The sequence below is a fragment of the Protopterus annectens genome, chromosome 11.part0, assembly GCF_019279795.1.
Source record: "Protopterus annectens isolate FY-2018-M chromosome 11.part0, PAN1.0, whole genome shotgun sequence".
NCBI classification, from domain to species: domain Eukaryota; kingdom Metazoa; phylum Chordata; order Ceratodontiformes; family Protopteridae; genus Protopterus; species Protopterus annectens.
In genome coordinates, this window is record NC_056745.1 from 675,611,474 (window position 1) to 675,623,637 (window position 12,164).

Genomic DNA, 12,164 nt, shown 5'->3' on the forward strand with positions numbered 1-12,164 from the left:
TAGGCTAAAAATATGCCAATAAAACATGCATGCACCAAAATATATTATGCCTTCATCAAAAGCAAATACACCACATAGGTTGTATAGATTAGAGAAGTGCAGATGAGTTCCAGCAAAGATATGGGGGATGGTGGGTGGGTAACCTGGACTGCAACAGTGAATACACTAACATTTGCATTTATGGTAAGTGTACACAACTGTACTATGTTCTTCGTGTTTCACTGTTGCAGTCATTACACTTGGGTGTAATCAAAAAGCTATGGTTGGGAGGCTGGAGCTAAATAGCATTAGGAGCGGTTATGAGGCCCTGCAGAACTGAAGTGGCAAAGCCAGCCCTGGATTTAGAGTAGAGTGGTAAATGATAGTGCTTTGAAAAGGTGTGCACTGAACTCCAGGTAGCAGCTTCTAAAATGTCTTTGGTTGGTACCCCCCTGAGGAAGGCTGCTGAAGTGGCTGCTGCTCTGGTTGAATGTGGCCTAATGCCCTTAGGCACTGGCTTGCCATGTTATGAATAGCAGAAACGAATGCAGTGGCCTATCCACTTTGAAATAGCCTTTCCTTGTGATCCTGCAGCATATGCCACTAGTAGTTGCTCTGTCCTTCTGAAAGCTTTGGTTCTGTTCAAGTAAAAGTGTAGCTGTCTGTGCATGTCCAAAGAATGCACAATTCTCTCCCCCTTATTCTGTGGGTTTGGATAAAAAGTAGGCAGATGAATAGTTTGGTTAAGAGCCACACTGGACACTACCTTAGGCATAAATGTCAGGTTTGTCCTCAGAGAAACCCTGTCTGAATAAAAAATGATAAAAGGTTCCACAGCCATGACTCCCTGTAGCTCTGAGACTCATCTTGCAGAGGTTATTGCTAGGAGCAGAGCTGTTTTCCAAGATAAAAACTTTATATCAGCTGTAGTGGCTGGCTCAAAAGGAGGCAGGGTGAGTTTTTCCAAGACATAATTGAGGTCCCATGCAGGTATTGGTGATCTCCTTGGAGGCCTTAAGTTTTTGGCTCCTCTGAGGTACTGCCTTAAAGGATGAGAAAAGATTGGTGGCTCTGTATTGTAAATGAGCCGAAATGGCAGAGGCATGAATTTTAGTTGATGAAAAGGATAGGCCTTTGTCCAGCATCTTAGTTAAGTATTGCAAAATCTAAGGAATATTTGGAACTGTGGCAATTCCTTGTGCCAAGTTCCAAGCACAGAATCTCTTCCATTTTCCAGCGTAAGATTTTCTGGTACTAGGCCTTCTGGCCTCCAAAATGACATCCATCACAGCTTTAGTGAAAGGCGCGTTTTGTATGACTACATTATCCAGCATGCTGCCAGATTTAAGGTCTTAGTTGGCTGTGCAGGATCAGATTGTTTTTTTGGGATAGTAGATGAGGTATTTGAGGCAAGGTCCAAGCCGGGCATTTAGACAAGTTCCCTACAATTGGATACCTGTACTGGTGGGGCTTTGGCTTCTCTTGTCTGACCTTTAGGAGTACCTTGGGGAGGAGAGGCAGTGGAGGAAAGGCATATACTGTTAAGTTTTTCCAGCTGAAAGACAGGGCATCCACTTTCCATGCTTGTCTGTGATAAGTCCTTGTGCAGAATCTTTTTAGATGGTAGTTGTGAGGAGAGGCAAACAGATCTATATCCGGGCATCCCCATTTCCTTGTTATCATGCTGAAGACTTGTGGATCCAATTTCCACTCGTGGGGATCCATGAGGTTTCTGCTTAGTTCGTCTGCCAAAGTATTTATCTTTCCTGGCAGGAATTGTGCCTGCAGATGTACTTGCTAAGTCAATGCTGTGTCCCATAAAGTCATGGCTAGTCTGCAAAGGGGGTAAGAATGAGTGCCTCCCTGCTTGTTTATATCCACACGACCGTGGTGTTGTCTGTCTATCAGTAGTTGTCCCGGATGAAGTAGGTCCTTGAAGGCTGTCAGGGCATTCTGAACAGCTAGCATCTCTTTTTGATTGATATGTAGATGCATTCGGTTTGCGGACCATGTGCCCTGAATACATCTTCCTACCATGTGGGCCCCCCAGGCATAATCTGATGCATCCGTTGTTAATGTGTGCCTGGAAGGGGGTAAAGTGAAGGTCTGTCCCTTGTTCTGGTGACAAGCCTTCGCCCACCATCGAAACTCCTGTTGCAGGCAGGGAATGAGGGTAATTATTGTTTCCAGGCTGTGGCAGTGTTGAGTCCAAAAACTTTTTAGGTACCATTGAAGTTTCCTCATATGCAGTCTCGCATGTGGAATTAATAGAATGCAGGATGCCATGAAGCCCAAAGCCTGCAGAATTTTTCTTGCCAACAAAGGCCCAGTTATCTGCAACAGGTTGAAATAGGTAGTCAGTTGCCTTTGTTTGTCTGGAGTGAGATAAGCCATCTGGGCAGTTGTATTTAAGCTTGCACCCAGGAATATTCTCTCGAGAGGGTACTAGTTTTGATTAATTTTCTTTGACTGTGTACCCTAGGCCTGTTAGAAATCTCTTTACAAACGCCAGATGCTGTAGTAGAATGTCCTTGTTCTCTGCCTGAATGAGGCAGTCACCCAAGCAAGGATATATTTGTATTCCTCTTTGTCAGCAGAATGCAATTACTGGTGCCAGGCACTTTGTGAAGACCCTGGGCGCAGTAGATAAGCAAAGGGCAGTGCAGAGAATTGGTAGTGCATTGAGCCAGCTTTGAATCTGAGGTATCTTCTGCATGTTTGTCTGACTGGGACATGCAGGTATGCCTCTTTTAGGTCTAAAGTCACAAGCCAAGCCTTCTTGCCCAGCATGAGCAGAAGTTGCTGTAGAGTCAACAATTTGAATTTTGGTGTATCCAGATATGTATGTAGAATAGATAGGTCCAGTATTGGTCTCCAGGTCTTGTCCTTTCTTGGTACCAAGAACAGTCTTGAATAAAATCCTTGTCCCTGCTCTTGCTCTGGTACTTGTTGAATGGCCCTCATGTCCATGAGGGATGAGACTTGCTTTTGTGCCTCTGCCCATTGATGTTTTGGCAGGTCTAGCCAACCGTTTACCCTTGGCAGGGTATGGAAGTGAAACTTGTAGCCTTGTGATACTATGTCTAGGACCCATTTGTCCTGGGTTATTACGTGCCAATTTTGAGGGGAAAAAGTGTTAGTTTTCACCCTAAAGGTGCTGCCAGAAGATAAGTGCTTGGTGCAGGCAGGCGGAAGTAATTGGGACTGTTTCCTGTATGGCTGTGATTTGTCTTCTCCACTTTTGGAGGTAGAAGCACCCCACTGTCTAAACCTGTACGAACCTTGGGGCTGGGATCTCCCTCGTGGGCATCTGTATCTGCCCCTTTGTGGTCCGTCTGACACTGGAAAGGACCAATTCTTTGTAGGCCAGTGTCTGCTACATTTTGGAGGCTGTACCTGTAAGAAATCCTTAACAGTTTGCATAGATTTAGCTTTGTCATCCATTTTCTTTAACACCTCTTCTGCTTTAACAACAAACAAGGTATCATGCTGTAATGGAGCATCTAATAATTTTGTTTTGACATGATCAGGCAAGATTTTGTTCCTTTAACCAAGCATGCCTCCCGATGACAGAACCCGTAACAAAGGCCCTGCAGGAGGCCTCCAAAGAATCAAAACCACATTGCAAAGTATGCTTTCCAACTTGTTCAGCTGCATGCAATAAATCCTGCATTTCTTTGTTTTCTGCACATTCAGAATTTATCAACATTTCTGTTTAAGCAGTGACATAATATACTGCTGATATCTGAGCATTTGAAACTGACAATTTAAAGCCCTTATAGCCAAGGTAGCAGAAGTGTAAACTTTTTTCCCCATTGGTCCAATGCCCTAGAATCCCCGTCAGAGGGGGTAGGGTTTTTTGCAGCGGAAGCCTTGACCCCTTTGTGACCCTGAGAGAGAGTTTCTTGGTCAGCAGCAGGGTTTTTGAAAAATAATTTATGAGAGTTAGGAATTCTGTAGTACCTGTCCGGCTTAACAGGAGCTGGAGGTAAGGAGTCAGGGGTCAGACTGGACTCTGAAAATACATCTACAATGTCCAACACAGGTGGAATAGCTAGGGGCCTGTGTTGTGGTAGTAAAAGGAAGTCTCCGAGCCTTTTCTTAGATTCTGAAAAATCTTGGCTCTCCCAGTGGAAATGCTCCCTCATGGTATGCAAAGTTTCCTCAAAAGAGTAATCCTCAGGGGGAGAGGGTGAAGGGATAGATTCTTCAGCATCAGAATCCTCACAGGGAGGAAGAGAGTATTCCTGATCAGAAGAGGAATCAGATGAAATGGAAACCTGAACTGAAGATTCATATTCCGTCTCTTGCCTAGGCCTTTTATCAGGTGGGGGATGGGAACCCCTTATCACAGTAATTAAGTCTTCGGCCATTTTGAACATCTGTTTTTTTGGGCATGGAGGCCTGTCCATGAGGCTGTTGTACTTGTTTCTTTGTCTTTAAAGGTGCTTTAGTCTTTGCATTTGAAGCTGAAGTCATTTTAATGTACAATTGAGTAGGTCTGAAAACACCCTCAGAAGCAGATGCCTGCTCAGCGGCTCCGGACCCATCTGAGGGAATAGTCTCCAAAGGTCCAATACCTTGAGCTTCCAGTGGCCTAGTCTACTCCACGTGGGAGTCGGTAGCAACCTGCGGGTCTAAAGTAGCGGGCGTCAGGGGCTGCGAAGGCGCCTCACTGAGAACCGGCAAGCCGGCGACTGGTTTAGAAGAAGCCTCGTCGTCTGTTTTGGACATCGGATGCCTGTCCCTTTCTTTTTCTTTGCGTTTCTTGTGAATTCCAGTAGTCTGATGGCTATCTGACGACAACGTATAATTAAATCTTCTGCCAAAATAGTGTAATGCAAAATTGTACTGAAGCTTAATAGTGCGTTGTTTAAATCTAGCACAAAACCGACAACTAGCAACGTCGTAGTCAGGGCCTAGGCAAGGAATACAGTAAGAATGACAGTCCTTATGAGGTATTTGCTTCCCACAAGAAATACAATTAACTTTTTCTGACATCGGTCTGGAGCAAGAAAAAAGTTTCCCCAACAGGGTACTTAGCTTTTAATGAAGACTTCGGATCTGAAATTCGAATATGAAAATCTCAGGAGTCGGCCGACCGGCACTTGCGAACTGCTTATGCTTCGGGCACTGCATGGCAAGAAAGACTGAAGAAAATGGAGTCTGCGGCATCTTTTATACCCCTGGTGCACTGACGTAAGGGAAGAGGCGACAGCAACCGACGCCGGACCTAGACTTTGGAATTCAGGCCGACTGAGGGTAGCCTGCCAGCAGGGTAACCCAAGTGTAATGACTGCAAGAGTGAAACACGAAGAACATCTTCCTCAGCCTTGTTGCCAAACAGGCAGTCCTGATTTTAAGGGAGCATCCAACAATTTAGTTTTAACATGATCAGGCAGAGACTGCTCCTTATGCCAAGCCTGCCTTCTGAGCATAGACCCAGTAATAGCGGCCCTGCAAGAGGCCTCTAATGAATCAAAACCACATTGCAAAGTACGTTTTCCAACTTGTTCAGCAGAATGCATTAAATCCTGTAATTCTTTATTTTTCAGAGAGTCAGGAATCAACATAATTTTCTGTTTAAGCAATCCAATAACATGTTGCTGATATTTTAACATATGAAACTGGCAGTTTTAAGCCCTAATGGCCAAGGTTGCAGAAGTGTAAACCTTCTTATCCCATCTATCCAGTGCCCTGGAGTCTCTATCAGAAGGGGTAGGACTTTTAGCAGTAGAAGCCTTAATGCCCTTGGGCCCTTGTGAAATGGTCTCTGGATCTGCAATAGGATTTTTAAAAAGGAACTTGTGTGACTCAGGGACCCTGTAGTATCGGTCTGGTTTTCTGGGAGCAGGAGGCAAGGAATCAGCATCCAAACTAGACTCCAAAAAAGCATCAACAATGTCTAGTACAGGAGGAATAGCTAAAGACCTATGCTGAGGTAGGAGTAAGAAATTCCTAAGCCTCTTTTCTGAATCAGAAAAATCCTGGCTTTCCCAGTGGAAATGCTCCCTCAGAGTATGTAAGGTTTCCCCAAAAGAAAAATCCTCTGGAGGGGAAGCAGAGGGAATCGAGTCCTCTGCATCAGAATCCTCATAAGTAGATAAGGGCAAACCTAGACCATCAGAAGAATCAGAAAAAACAGAATCCTGGTCAGAAGATTCATAAGCCACTTCAGTCTTAGGACTCTTAGGAAGGTAGAGTTATTAGATCTTCAGCCATTCTTATCATTTGTTTTTTAGGCATAGAGGCCTGAGCGTCGGTTTTTTAGGCATGGTTCGAGATTTAGGCCTAAGAGAAGAAGGCGGCGTCGGTTTAATATGCAAGTCCGTAGGCCTGAATACACCCCTCAGAAGCCAGTGCCTGCACAGCGGATCCGGACCCATCCAAGGTAGAGACATCCACGGGTTCCATACTTGAAGCATCCAGTGGCCTACCGGACTCCGAATGGGGCTCAGTAGAGGCCGGCGAATCAGAATTACTGGGTATTAGGGGCTGGGAAAGCGCCTCACTGAGTACCAACAAACTGGTGACTGGCTTAGGAGAAGCGTCGTCGGCAGTTTTGGACCTCGGCGGTCTGTCTTTATCTTTGTGTTTTTTCGGAATCCCGGTAGTCGGATGGCTAACCGACATTTTTGGATAATTAAACAGAGAAACAAAATATTTAGAGGCGAAAATATACAGATGACGGATAGTGCACTGATTAAATAAAGCACAAAACCGGCAGCAAGGTACGTCGTGGTCAGGGCCTAGGCAAGGAATACAGTATGAATGACAATCTTTAAGATGTAGTTGCTTTCCACAAGTAATGCAGTTATTAACTTTTACTGACATCAGTAAGGAACAAGAAAAAGTTTCCCCAATGGGGTACTTAGCTTTAGTTGAAGACTTTGGTTCTGAAACTCGAAAACGAAAATTTCAGGAGTTGGCCGACCGGCACTTGCAAACTGCTTCAGCTTTGGGCACCGCATGGCAAGAAAGACTGATTTAATGGTGTCGGCTGCAAGTTTTATACCTCTGATGATCTGACGTCATGGAAGAAGGGACAGCAACTGATGCAGGACCCAACACTTTGTTAATCAGGCCGACTGAGGGTTACCTGCAAGCAGATAACCCAAATATAATGACTGCAACAGTGAAACATGAACATCTGATAGTGCATGTAGCCTGCTTTGAAGCATAGGTATCTTCTGCATGATTCCCTGATTGGGATATGCAGGTCTGCTTCCTGTAAATCTAGTGTTGTCAACTAGGCGTCTTTCCCTAGCATAGGGAGCAACCAGGCGTCTTTCCCTAGCATAGGGAGCAACTGCTGAAGAGTCAGCATATTGAATTTTGGAATCACCAGAAAGGTGTTTAAAGTAGACAGGTCCAGGATAGGACGCCATGAATTGTCTTTTCTGGGTACCCGGAAAAGTCTTGAGTAGAAACCTTGTCCCCTTTTCCTCTTCTGGTACCAACTGAATAGCCTCCATGCTTGAGAGAGAAGATACTAGCTGCTTTTGGGCCTCTGCCCACTGATTTGGGGGTAGATCTGGCCACCCGCTTGGTGTTGGTAATGTGTGGAAGTGAAATCTGTATCCTTGGGACACTATTTAAAACCCATTTGTCCTGGGTAATAAGTTTCCAGTTCTTTGCATGAAGAGCAATCTTTCTCCCCAAAGGGGCAGTCACTTGAGAAGTGCTTGGCAGCTTTAAAACAAAGTCATTGAGACAGTTTACCATGGGGGGGGGGGGGTTGATTACTCCCAGATTTGGAAGTGGAGGCTTCCCACTGCTTAGTCCTGTGTGTACCCTGGGACTGAAGCCTGGGAGCTCTGCTGGCTCTAGGTTTGGACTGAGAAGGTCTGGAAGAGGCAGGAAAGGACTAATTCTTGGAAGGCCAATGTCTACTAAACCGTGAAGGCTGTACTTATTAAAAAAATCTTTAACAGTTTTCATAGGTTTAGCCTTTTTTTCCATTTTTTAAGTACTTTTTCTGCCTTGTTGCCAAACAGGCGGTCCTGATTTAAGTTAGCATCCAGTTATTTCGCTTTAACATGATCTGGCAAGGATTCCTCCTTAAGCCAAGCATGCCTTCTAAGTACAGACCCAGTTACAGCAGCCCTGCAAGATGCCTCTAGTGAATCAAAACCACATTTGAAAGTATGTTTTCCAACTTGTTCAGCTGAATGCAGTAAATCCTTATTTTTAGCAAAATCAGGAATCAACATAATTTTCTGATAAAGTAATCCAATAATATGCTGCTGATACTTTAACATATGAAACTGGCAGTTTAAGGCTCTAATGGCCAAAGTTGCAGAAGTATACCTTCTTACCCCATCTATCCAGCACCCTGGAGTCTCTATCAGACGGGGTAGGATTTTGGGCAGTAGTAGCTTTAATGCCCTTGGGTCCCTGAGAAATGGGCTCAGGATCCGCAGTAGGATTTTTAAAAAGGAACTTGTGAGAGTCAGGGACCCTGTAATATCCATCAGGCTTTCTAGGAGCAGGAGGTAGAGAGTCAGGGGCCAAGCTAGATTCCGAAAAGGCATCATCAACAATGTCTAGTACAGGAGGTATGGCAAAAGGCCTGTGCTGGGGCAGGAGTAAGAAATCCATAAGCCTCTTTTTAGAATCCGAGAAATCCTGACTTTCCCAACGAAAATGCTCCCTGAGGGTATGCAAGGTTTCACCAAAAGAGAAATCCTCTTGGGGGGATGCAGAGGGAATAGAGTCCTCAGCATCAGAATCCTCAAAGGCAGATAAGGGTAATTCCTGGTTATCAGAGGAAATAGAAAATTCAGAATCCTAAACAGAAGTATCATAAGCAAACTCAGTTCTAGGTCTCTTAGAGGGGGAAGGTTGGCTTCCCCTGATTAAAGTAATAAGGCTTTCAGCCATTCTTATTTATTTTTTAGGCATAGTGGCCTGGCCATGCGGTCTGGGAACCAGTTTTCTAGGCATGGTTCGAGTTTTAGACCTTGAAGAAGATGGTGTCTGTTTAATACGCAAGTCAGTAGGCCTGAATACACCCTCAGAAGCCGGTGCCTGCACAGCGGCTCCGGACACATCCAAGGTAGAGACATCCGCAGGTTCCACAGTTGAAGCATCTCGCTGCATATCGGACTCCGAATGGGTCTCAGTAGAGGCCTGCGAATCTTAAGTAGCAGGTATTAGGAGCTGCGTGAAAGCAAGAGTAGCAGAAATGTATACTTTTTTACCCCATCTGTCTAATGCTCAGGAATCCCTATCTGAGGGGGTGGGATTCTTAGCAGAATTTGTTTTAATTCCTTTAGGCCCTTGGGAGATGACCTCAGGGTCAGCAGTAGGATTTTTGAAAAGAAATCTGAGAGAGTCAGGGACTCTGTAATACCAGTCAGGCTTCCTGGGAGCAGGAGGAAGGGTGTCTGGGGTTAAACTAGACTGCATGAAAACATCATCCACAACATCCAGGACAGGAGGAATGACCAGTGGTCTGTGCTGTGGAAGATCTAAAAATTCCCTGAATCGCTTTTTAGACTGAGGGTAGTCCTGATATTCCCATTGGAAATGCTCCCTTAAAGTATGAAGGGTTTCCCAAAAGGAGAAGTGGAGTGAAGTGAAGAAGGGTGGAGAGGCGGAAGGAATGGATTCCTCAGCATCAGAATCCTTGTAAGCAGTGAGGGGTTGCATGTCTTCATATTCAGAGGCATTGGAGTCATCTGACTCTTGTTCAGGTAAGACTACTGGGGACCAATCTCTTTCTTTTGGAAGGGGTAGCTTCAGTGAATGGCAGTCCCTTGTTTTGGTGGCAGGCCTCTGCCCACCATAGGAACTCTAGTTGCAGGCAAGGTATGATAGGAATCATTGTTTCCAGGCTGTGACAATGTTGACTCCATAAACTTTTTAAGTACCACTGAAGTTTCCACATATGCAGTCTTGCATATGGAATTAGAAGAATGCAGGAGGCCATGAACCCCAAGGCTTGCAGAATTTGTCTTGCAGATAGCATGGTTTTTGTGGTCACCTGTTTGAAGTAAGTCACCAATTGAATTTGCTTTTCTGGTGTAAGATACATCATCTGGGCAGTTGTATTCAAGCTTGCACCCAGGAATGTAATTTTCTGAGAGGGTACCAGTTGTGATTTATTTTCGTTTATGGTGTACTTAGACAAGTTAGAACCCTTTTTACAAACACCAGATGCTTTAGTAGAATGTCTTGTTTTCTGCCTGAATTAAACAATCGTCCAGGTATGGATATATTTGAACATTTCTTTGCCTGCAAAATGCAATTACTGGAGCCAGGCACTTTGTGAAGACCCTGGGCGCAGTAGATAAGCCAAAGGGCAGTGCAGAGAACTGGTAATGCAAGTAGCCTGCTTTGAAGCGGAGGCGTCTTCTGCAAGATTCCCTGATTGGGATATGCAGGTAAGCCTCTTAAGTCTAGAGTTACCAACCAGGCATCTTTGCCTAGCATAGATAGTAACTGTTGAGTCAGCATCTTGAATTTTGTAATGTGCAGAAATGTGTTTAGAGTGGATAAGTCTAGAATTGGACGCCGTGATTTGTCTTTTCTGGGTACCAGGAAAAGTCGTGAATAGAAACCTTGTCCCTTTTCCTCTTCTAGTACTGGTTGAATAGCCCCCATGTTCATGAGGAACAGAATTAGTTTCTGGGCCTCTGCTCACTGACTTGGGGGCAGATCTGGCCATCCATTTGGAAATGAAATCTGTATCTATGGGATACTATATTTAAAACCCATTTGTCCTGGGTAATAAGTTGCCAGTTTCGTGCATGAAGTGCCAGTTTTCCCCGGAAAGGGGCGGCTAAAAGGTAAGTGCTTGGTGATTGTAGAGGGAAGTCATTGAGATTGTTTACCATAGGGAGGTGCCTTGTTGTTTCCAGATTTGGAGGTGGAGGCACACCATTGTTTTGTTCTAAAAGGTCCTTGTGAGTGAAACCTGGAACCTTTGGAAATGTCTGGATTTGACTTGAGTGGCTCTCAAAGGGACTGGAAAGGACCAGTTCTTAGTAGGCCAGTGCCTACTAAATCTTGGAGGTTGCACTTGTAAGAAATCTTTCACAGTTTGTACAGATTTAGCTTTATCTTCCATCTTTTTTAACACTTCTTCAGCCTTATTACAAAAGAGACGACCCTGTTGTAAACGAGCATCCAACAATTTTGCTTTAACATGATCAGGCAGAGTTTTCTCTCTGAGCCAAGAGTGCTTCTTAGCACAGATCCAGTTACAGCAGCCCTGCAAGAGGCCTCCAAGGAATCAAAACCACATTGCAAAGTAGGTTTTCCAACTTGTTCAGATGAAAGTAATAAATCCTGCAAATCTTTATTTTCCAAAGAGTCAGAGATTAACATCATTTTCTGCTTAAGTAGTCCCATGACATGCTGTTGATATTTTAGCATATGAAATTGACAGTTTAAAGCCCTGATTGCCAAGGTTGCAGACATGTAAACCTTCTTACCCCATCTATCCAGCGCCCTGGAATCTCTATCAGAAGGGGTAGGATTTTTAGCAGTGGAGGCCTTAATGCCCTTGGGAACCTGAGAAATGGTTTCAGGATCAGCAGTAGGATTTTTGAACAGGAATTTGTAGGAGTCAAGAACCCTGTAGTATCTGTCTGGCTTACTAGGAGCCGGAGGCAGAGAATCAGGAGCCATACTAGATTCTGAAAAAAACATCAACAATGTCTAGAACAGGAGGTATAGCCAAGGGCCTATGCTGAGGTAGAAGAAGAAAGTCCCTAAGTCTCTTTTCAGATTCCGAGAAATCCTGACTTTCCCAGTGGAAATGTTCCCTTAAGGTATGTAAAGTTTCTCCAAAAGAGAAATCCCTCAGGGGAGAAGCAGAAGGAATGGAATCTTCTGCGTCAGAGTCCTCATAAGGAGGTATAGATAAATCCTGTTCAGTAGAAGAATCAGAAGAAACAGAATCCTGATCAGAAGATTCATAATCAAAGTCTTGCCTAGGCCTCTTGGCAGGAGGGGGTTGGCTACTCCTGATCAAGGTAATTAAATCTTCAGCCATTTTGTTCATTTGCTTTTTAGGCATGGGGCCTGCACACGTGGCCCAAGCGTCAGTTTTTTAGACACAGGAGTAGATTTTGGCCTTAGTTTTGAAGATGGCGTTGGTTTAATATACAAATCTTTAGGCCTGAAAACACCCTCAGAATGGTGCCTGCACAGCGGCTCTGGACCCATCTAAGGTA

General features: G+C 44.5%; 1 protein-coding gene across 1 annotated transcript in view; it reads right to left on the reverse strand.

Annotated features, from left to right (window-relative positions):
• Positions 1-12,164, reverse strand: part of LRP6 (LDL receptor related protein 6) — a 2,645,333-nt gene that overhangs the window by 1,527,627 nt on the left and 1,105,542 nt on the right. The window lies entirely within an intron of this gene.